The 10,188-nt window shown below is 37.1% G+C and overlaps 1 pseudogene; it reads left to right on the top strand.

The window, feature by feature from the left end:
• The first annotated feature begins 3,654 nt into the window (after positions 1-3,654).
• LOC133291160 (uncharacterized) lies at positions 3,655-6,163 on the top strand (annotated as a pseudogene).
• The last annotated feature ends 4,025 nt before the right edge of the window (positions 6,164-10,188 follow it).

The following is a 10,188-nucleotide window of genomic DNA, read 5'->3' as shown; positions in this document are numbered from 1 at the left end:
TTCTTTGGCATTCCTTCCCTTTTCGTTCTTCTTGTGATGGTCAAATTTACGAAGCCCATACCCAGTTTATTCTTACCTGAGTTGGAGGTGGATGTTAAGGATGAGGAGTTTGACGAGGCGTTCGATACGCTGGATGACTGTTCAGTGGGGCCTACTATGCACGAATACCATGCTGGTCGTCGTGGGGAAGGCAGTAGCGTTCCCCAGCACCGCTCTTTAATTCCTGGGATGGAGTCCTTACCTCATGGTAGGATACCTGAACTTCTGGGTTTTAGTGAAGAAGAGATTCAGGATCTCTATCCGGAGAGGGCTTTAGGACCTGTGGTCCTATATTCTGGTGAGGCGTCTGGCTCCCGTCTTCATGGCGGACGCCAGAAGGCCTCTGGCGAAAACGCATCTAGTTCTGGTAGATGCCGATCTTTAGGACCTAGATGGCGACAGTCTAGGGGGTCGGGCAACGGGGTTGGACCCCGCCCTTCACGGAGGAGTCATTCTAGGTCTTCTGGGCGCTCTGGTGATCAGGTTTCTGGTCCACGTCGCCATGATTCGCGGCGTTCTTCATTGGATGCAGGGCGACTTATTCGGCCTGTGTCTTCCCTTAACCGTCAGCCGCAAAACTGCCCACTAGAGTATTACTATAAACCTCGCCAACCTTCAGTCGCCTTGTGTAGCTCCCATTGTCATATTCCCAACATTTCCAATTCTTTCCATCGCCGTAAATACGATGAATCCACTGACAATCGACTGGGTAGATACCACCCAGAGGATGGTCGCCTCGTACGGCATGGTGAGTGGGATGCCATTTATGAAGACCTTGGGCTTTATAAGGTACCGCCTGCATGGTGGCCTTCGTCTTTAACCCATTCAGATTTTTACACATCGAGCGACTCAGAAACCTCTAACTCTTATGGTAAGCTTCTTATGTTTGAGTTGTTTTGCTTGGGTTACTGGTAAAGGGAAAGTCGGTGGCTCAGGGGGTAGGAATTGGGCGATGTGGGGTGGCTCAGGGGGTAGGAGTTGGGCGATGTGGGTTCAGAATTTGACTTTTTGCTGATCTCTAGGCGCTGGTTGAAGTTTATGGCGATTGATTGTGTGATAGTCGCTCCCAGGTTTTGGCTTGTGGGTAAGCTCTTTATCATCATGGCGGTCATGGAAACTAACGAGCGCTTTCTGGCTAGGAACTAGGTGGACGACCTTGTGGCGACCTCCCAGTCTTGTTACACTAAAACTCCTACCCTAGGGTAGGCTTATATGTCTGAACGTAATTTTTACCTTACCGAAAACGCCGCATACGAGAATGGATGGCGAACCATTGTTGCTAAAGAGTATGACCGGGTATGTGATAAACCCCGCCGCGAAGCTGGCGCCCAATGGCGGTTTATGATGTACAAAACTTACTTTACCGATCAGAAGGTGAGATTTCCCTTTTCGGAGTTTGAGATGGGTGTGTTGGCACATCTGCGGGTTACTCCTTCTCAGCTACACCCTAATGCTTGGGCGTTCATTCGGGTATTTGAGAAGATATGCCTATACTTCAAATTGGCGTGCACAGTACGGCTATTCTTCTACTGTTTCCGGGTGTCACCCTCCCCAAAAAAGCTCGCCTGGGTATCGTTGAAGGGCGGGCCTATCTTGAGGGCGACGTTTGCCCAGTACGCTAACTCATACAAAAACTGGAGGAATTCATTTTTTTGGATTCAGCCTCACCTTGAGGAAGGGGAGTTACCTTTTTTAGTTGGTCGCGCGAGTAGGGCATGTCGATTCGAGCTGTACTGGACTAAGGCCCATTATGACGTTCACTTCAGCCAGTATTCCTTCGGGTATGAGACGTTGTCCGCCGAGGAAATATCGGTAGTAAACTAGTTGGTAGAAGTTAAGGAATTCTTCGATCAGTGGCCTACGAAGAAAATATTGTGCTATGGAGGTGTGGCGGTGACCTATGCATTTACATCTTAGATTGTTCAATTAACTGTCTTTACTAACTCCTGATGAGATTATAAAGTGAGTACTCACATGATTTTCTTAAAGGAGGACTAGATGAGAAATTATAAGCTCTTAAGTAAGGTTATTCTTGATGAGATTTATCTCAGATCAAGAATTTCCAAAATCTCTAGAAGCTTCATCCACTATTCCCTTGATTGTTCAATAGGGGATAGATATATCTCTAGGTGAACAAACAAGAGAACCGTAATTGAAAATTCAACATGATAATATATAAGTGAAACTAGTAGAAATATTAGTATCATATGTAAAGGAACAATATCAAGGATAAGCAGATCCTCAAGAAATTGAAGATCCATCATTTGACCCACTCTTTATTTTACCTATAAATACACAAGGTCTAGTGCAGTACATTCGTAGTGGGAGAGAACCTTGTTAACTCTCAAGTTGTCTCTTGTTGAGTAACATTGATCCTACTAGTTACGATAATGCACTAGAAGATGTTGTTGATCAAGTGTTGCTCAAGCTATGAACAATGAGATGAAATACTTGTTACGATAATTTATTGGAGTCACAGCCGTTAAATAAAGTTGGGCACTTTCTTCAGGCTGCAATATTTTATGAAATGATTTTGTCCGAATCATTGTAAAATATTGGTGTGAATTAACATTCACATTGAAAGGATCAAGGAGAGATTTGATTAAGGTTGTTTTTCTGTCATAAGGTATCAAATCTCCAATTAATTATAGTTATGTAATTGCTCTTAATCCTGAGTTTATTATAAATAGGTAATCAAATAGTTTTCATTCTTTGATTTACCAACGGGTGAGGTTCGATCTATTGATGGCCAATAACACGGTATTTTGGGAGTGAGATTATTTGATTATCAGTATTTATGAGATAAACATGGAATTTGTAGGATATGTCCCCTTGATATGTTTCGGTACTTGGATATTAAAGACATTGACCAGTGCATGTAATCCATTAGAGAAACTATCATATTCAAGGGAATAATAATTGATTGAGTTACATAAAACTTGTCAATCAATTATAGACATTCTATAAAGGGGCGATGCATATTCATGTTATAAAGGTCATTAATCTTGGAGTTCACGTTCGGGCTTTTAGCGGATTAGCGCCGAATTAGATAATCTTTCAAAGATTATCAGGAGCCTTGATGAGTGACAGATGGTAGATCCCCAGGCTAGCTTGAGACAAGGGATGGGTTGTATAATCAGATGATGATGGCTTATGGGCTACATTGTCTTGGGTTTATGAACTCAAGTTTGTGTCCAAAAGAGCAAGTGAGAGATTGTTGGGTTTAGTATGCTCTTTTCACTTAATTAATCCCAATGGCTTCAGTGAGAGTGAGCCCAAAGTCCAATTCTAAACCCATGAAGCTTATGGTTGGTTTTGGATTTGGCAGGGTATATAAACACACTTTTCTCCCTTGTGCCTCCTAGGGTTACAGACATCAGAAACACACCTAAGAGGCAGACGTTCATCATCTGAACGGTTGCCCACACGACCACCTGATCCCCTTGATTCATAGCCTGGAAGATCAACCGTAGAGCGGATTTTGCAACCGTTCGTGGTGTGTTACTGCAGATCGTGAGGCTTGAGAAGGAGAACTGAACGTGAGAATTTGTCACGCTCGCTACTTCACCCTAGGTAATCAAAGCGGTGTTCTTCATTCCTCATCGCATCGGTACGATGCGCTTCCGCGTTTATGATGATATACCTTCATTATATGCAGTGCTTGCTTCATGGTTTAGGCTCAAATATCCCCGCTTGACAATTGGTGGCCTTGCCTCATCAGCTCCGATCCTTTATTTTGATAATATTACACCACAAAATGGTTACTACTCTGTTGTTTCAAGGAACTTTCGAGTAATTTACCATATTTTGACTTTTGATATTTTGTTTATTGGTTTTTCATCAAAATTGCATCATAGAAGTGACTTGGTATGCAGGAAGAAAGTGAGACATGCTACCAAACTATACTAAAGTCTTGGTCTGAAATTGAAAGAGTAGCTTCTCAGCCAAATGGTCTTTCCATTCTTAGCCAGAGATTCAACACTTGCCAGTACAGACTCTCTTTTTTTGTTTTATATGGAGTAAGCTTAAAACTCCAATTTACTCATACTTTTCACTTTATGCAGTCCCTTAAACAAGTCTTTTGAGTTGATAGACTTCCTAGAATCGATGTATGCTTATGCGGCTCAATACAATCAACCACCAAAATATCCAGTTAGTGTGATCTGTGGTGCCATTGATGGAGCTTCTTCTGGAAGTGATATCCTCAGTAAGATATATTCAGGTGTTGTGGCTTATAGGGGAAACAGCGCATGCAATGTTAATGGCCCTACTTCTGTATCTGAAACAACTCTGGGTTGGAGATGGCAGGTAATTGCACTTACAAATGCAAGTTTTTTATTTTTATTTTTCGTTCATCTAATTTTGTAATGTCATTCTTTCAATTAAATTCAATATAACATTGGCGATAGACATGAATTTCTAAATAAAAATGATAAAAAGGACAACCGTGTTTCTTACACAAAGAAAAAAGTAGATTTCAATTGTGATTTTGTATTAGGGATACAATTGATGATTTGATAATTTAATATCAATTAATAAAATAGAATAATACAATTAATATTTATCTTTGGTACTTTATTGATAAATTTTTCCTTGAGCACATGTTTGCCGCTAAATGTTCATGAGATAAATTATGTGGGTATAATTATTTAACATATATATCATTTTTACTTTTAATATTGCCATGTACATCGTACTAACACATACTCTAGTTGATCCAAAAATAATATGAACTGCTCTGTACATTCAGACATGCAGTGAAATAGTGATACCTTTCGGCATAGGAAACGATACCATGTTCCCACCAGACCCTTTCAACTTAAGGATCTATGCCAAAGAGTACAAGCAACTATATGCTGTCTCACCTCGCCCTCATTGGGTCACTACTTACTATGGAGGCCATGTAACTAATTCTTTCTTCTCTTCTCATTGTAACATTCATATAGATTCATTCTCCAAACTGTTTTCTATATTATATAACTTATACAGAATAGGTTCAATTGTGAGATTATTTTGACACCAAGAAACTTCATTGGCAGAATATAAAATTGGTTCTTCAAAGGTTTGGTAGCAACATAATTTTCTCGAATGGACTAAAAGACCCTTACAGTAGTGGCGGGTAAGCAGAGTAAAATACAATAACTAAATTGATCATAATTCTCTTATGTATTTTAGAACAATATTTTAAAACAGCTTTGTATATATAAATCTTCTATATATTTCAGGGTTTTAGAGAATTTATGAGACAATCTTGTTGCCGTCCATACACTTAATGGTATGCCTTTGTATTCTGTTAATATATTTTAGTTGTCTATTTGTATAATTATATTAGAATATATGCTTTTCTTCCTTCTTTTCTCTCTTTTTTTTTTACAAAAAAGAATACCCAGACACAATTTATACTTGAAAAATGTATGGCTAGGCATAATTTCGTATCATAATTCAAATAACATATCAAAAAATAATGCCAAATATTGGATAATTTGTGGTAGCAAAATGAACAATTGTGGTAGCACAATCACCAATGACAAAGAACAAATCAATAATCCTTTCCGGAAAAACCCTTAAAAATCAATTGCATTCTTAGCTACCAAGAATTTTTCTTTTGTCCCAAATCAGTGATCACACTAATTATGGATTGCACACTAGCAATCAAAGTGATATATAATTATATTATTTTAAAATTTTGTCAAAATTTGAAAAGAATCTTTTTATCTTAACAAATAATTGAAAGTTTGGAAAAGAATTTGATTAGACTTTAAAACAATTTTAAAAAAATAATGGAAAGTTAAAATAAAATATTAATATCATACTAGTAGCCAACTGCTAGGAGAATCAAACTCTTCTAGTCGTTCTTATATCATATATATCTATATATTTTTAACCATTTTCTATGAAACCAATCGAATGATCATACTATGGTTTACGAATGTTGGTTTTTAAGGATCTCATTGCCGGGACATTCTTCGTGCAAATCAAAGCGATCCAGGATGGTTGGTCGAACAACGGAAGAAAGAGATCAAGATTATCAAAGCGTGGATCACCCAGTACTATGCTGATCTTAAAGGGACTACAAATTCCGGAGCAAATGATTATGTGAAAAACAAGTTAACAAACCCTTAAATTTCCAACCATGAATATGCAATAGTAACTAAAGTTAATAACGACGTCATGTTACCAATGGAATGATAATTTGTGCGCTAATATATGAGAATCATCTTGTATCCATGCTCAGAACTTATTTCAGAAAAAAATATATTCTGTTTGTGATAGCTTATCATATTTGTGATTGTTTAGCCTTGCGTGGCTGCTAATTTGGTTAGTGAGTTAAGTCTGTGACTGACATGTGAACAAGGTTGAGCAAAAGACTTATTTGTAGAGGCTAAGGTTGATCGATAAAACTCAGTAGATAGTAAAAATATTAGCTTGGCTGCTTGGGTCATATATATGGGACCTCAGAAGCACGGACACAACACGTTCCGACACGCATTTGACACGCAGTCAACATTTTTGGACACACAGTCAACTCTCCACACGTTTTTTTAGTCTTAATTTCATTTTATTAACTAAATATAAAAAAATTAATTTATAAATTAATTTTTTCTATTATGAAATTTGACATGAAAAATTAACAAAGTATGAAAAATTATTTTTGTTTATATTTAAGTTATGAAATTTAAATATTTGATTGGTTATATGACTTATTATGGACTCTTATATGTATTAAATATAAATTATATTATATATATTAAAAAATTTATTTAATATCAAAACGTGTTTCAACGTGTCGAAATATGACATTTTTTAGAATTAACGTGTCGGCGTGTCGTGTCCCATGTCGGTGCATCATAGTATAGGATGACCCTTTTATAAATATCTAATAAAAATAAGCTTTTTTTAAAATTTAAAAATGAGTTTTCATTCGAGTGTTGAATACGTTCTTTTCTCTCCACTTTTCAGCAGAGAATGTTACGAGTCTCACATTGGTTATATAGGCAACTAATGTGGAATTTATAAGGTCTTGGACACTCTCATCCTTTGACCTAACTTTTGTAGTGGTGATCTCAAGGTTCTTAACAATTGGTGCTTTCATTAAAAGTTGAAACACGGAAAAGGCTACCAATAGGCTGGATTAAAGTGACATACCTCCCAAAGAGGTGTTGTACTGAATACTAATAAGTGAGTAAAACTGCCAAAAAGGAAAAGGCTATCATGAGGTCAGTGTAGATAGAGTGAAAGCCGACGTGCCATGGACGTCGACTGTTAAAGGGGGTGGGGATATTACGAGTCTCACATTGGTTGTATAGGCAACTAATGTGAAATTTATAAGGCCTTGGACACTCTTACCCTTTGAACTAGCTTTTGGGGTTATGACCTCAACGTCCGTAATAATTTTGTTCATGATTTGCCATTGTTACTGAATGAAACCTCCTCGGCACATACCAAAAGCTATTGTTTCTAGTCGTATTATATGGCATCGTGGACGGCTAGTTTCCTAAGTCCTGGTTCAGTGGTCAGATCTTTTCCCTGAGGATGCTAAATGGGAGGACAAGTATGTGGATGACGTTCATATTTTTTTTCATTGGGGAACTACATAGAACATGATGAAAAAGATGAAGTCAATGTAGAAGATGAAGCTGGACATAGAAGTGAAGATACTCATCTAAAAGAAACCAAGGTGTTGGGGGAAACATAAATATTTGACCCTCTGTTATCCGAAAAGATAAATTCAAAATGGGGTGTACCCTTCAAGAAAATTAATTCAGAGACCATCATGGCTCTGCCACCCATGCTTTCCCAAGATGCTTCCCCAATAGCTAAGTCATGCAGACCACCACCCAATCAGATTTCAGCTTATAGATTCTTAAGAAGAGCACTAATTGTTACGGACCTTGAGGTCACCATCCCAGAAGCTAGCTCAAAGGGTGAAAGTGTTCAAGGTCTTATAAACTCCACATTAGTTTTCTATACAACCAATGTGGTACTCGTAACATTTCCACCTCTTCAAGGACCGACATCCACGGCGGATTTCACTTTATCGACACTGATCCGATGGTAGTCCTTTCCCTTTTGACGACTTTACTCACCTATCAGTACTCAGTATAACACTCCTTTGGGAGGTATGACACCTTAATCCAACCTATATGTAGCCCTTTTCAAGGACTCAACTCTTAATGAAATCACCAATTGGTATGAACCTTGAGGTCATCATCCAAAAAGCTATCTCAAAAGGTGGGAGTGCTCAAGGCCTTATAAACTCACATTAATTATCTATACAATCATTGTGGGACTCGTAATAGAAAATCACCCACAAAAATTTGTCCTAGTTATTGGATGCTATCATTATGCCAACTTTGAAGCAATAACTCGTAATATAGAAAGTTATTTTTTTTCCTGCATAAAATTAGTGGAGTGATTTTGCTATATAACATCATTTGGGTAATGCTTATAGTTGTGTAGGTTTTGTAGGTGTAAACCATACCCATTTCCTACAAAAGTTCTTTTGTGAGTCAGCTACTGTTTTTTGCTACCAATTAATAAAGTGTTGTAATGCTCAAAAAGCATTAATGTCTTAATGTTTATGTAATTAAAGATTATTAAACAAAAGAAAGAACAAAGTGAGCACAACTCTTCTTTTATAAATAATTATGTTGTGTCAAAAAGAGTAATGAGAGTAATAAAAATCCTATAATACCCTTATGACATAAACTTGTATTCACTGAACACTTTCTAGCTACCTTCTCAAAAAGCATTAATGTCTTTCGTGATTATGTAATTTAATATTAGGGGATTATATCTCTCATGTTGTAGGAATCAATTTTGTTGTCATGTTAAGAAAAAGACAAGGTATATATAGTATTAAAAATAGTGATGGGACACTTTATTCAATGAATTGATTTGTCTTTTCTTAACATGATAGAAATTTTGGTTCCTACAACATGATAGATGCATTTCCTTTAATATTATTAACCAAAAGAAGCACAACTCTTTTATTATAAATGGTTATGTTGTGTTAAAAGAGCATTTATCATTATGCTTCTTTCTAAGGTGAATGTCTATGGCTATATATAACATGGCCAGTGCAAGACCAATAATTATGCGGAATATCAGTTAGGAATGAGAGTAATAGAAAACCTATAATATCCATGGGCTTTACTAATCTACAGTAATAGGACAGAGACTATCTCTTATCACTCTCACAATCATATGGTGGGACCCACATAATTATGAAATAAAAAATAAATAAAAAACATAAAAATCTATGTCTCTGTAGGAAAGTGGACTACTCTCCTACGGCTGGAGAGTAGTTTTTCCCAATAACCATAGGTCATAAAACTTGTATTTACCTAACACTTTTCTAGCAGTTTTATTTTTTTGTCAACTATACTATTTTAAAGGGGAATGCAACTATAATGTTGCAGGAATAAGAAACAGTATTTCCTGCTGACCCATGCTATTAGGGACCCACCATGCATTAGGGCAAAAAAATCACTGCATGGAAATTGATCTATCAATTGGAAGAAAAACAACTTTCCTACAACATTATTTTTATAAAATCTTATTTTTAAACTCTATATATGACATGGCTTGATAAATGTAGCTTAGTTTACTATTTTTTAGCAAAGTAACATCATCTTAGCCATTTCTGTTTCGTTTTTTTTTTTTTACTTTTAATTGGTATTAGGGTTGGCAAAACAGGCCAACCCAGCTCGACCCGGCCCAATTTTTGTAGGCAAACTTTTGAGTAGTAATCTCCAAAAAAATATTTAAATCTATTGAGGCCCTTTCCGTTTCCATAGTTTGTTCCAAACCTCCTTAGAGAAATTGCTATGCTGAAAGGATTTTTTGCTATATATATAGCAATTATTGATATGTACTACTGTCGTACCACCCAATAACAAGAAGAGTCTATCTGGGCCATCATGCAAATTAGGACGAAGTAAACTTCTAATCTTTTTAACCACCTCTGAATCAAAAAGTTATAGCAGCATGTTGTAATTCCACTTACCATCCTGGCCAACCATTTGATTAAGGCGGCAGTCCCTCAAATCTTCGGGTACACTGCTTCGAACGTAGTCCAAGAGGTAGATAGAAGTGTCGACCCACTTGTTCCTCCAAAGGGAGATTGTCTCCCCGTCTCTGATTTCC

This window comes from Gastrolobium bilobum, unplaced genomic scaffold, assembly GCF_033153095.1.
Source record: "Gastrolobium bilobum isolate Gb01-03AN ecotype WA unplaced genomic scaffold, APGP_CSIRO_Gbil_v1 utg1383, whole genome shotgun sequence".
Classification (NCBI taxonomy): domain Eukaryota; kingdom Viridiplantae; phylum Streptophyta; class Magnoliopsida; order Fabales; family Fabaceae; genus Gastrolobium; species Gastrolobium bilobum.
Note: the sequence above shows the minus strand (reverse complement) of the source record. Positions and strands in the feature narration are given on the sequence as shown.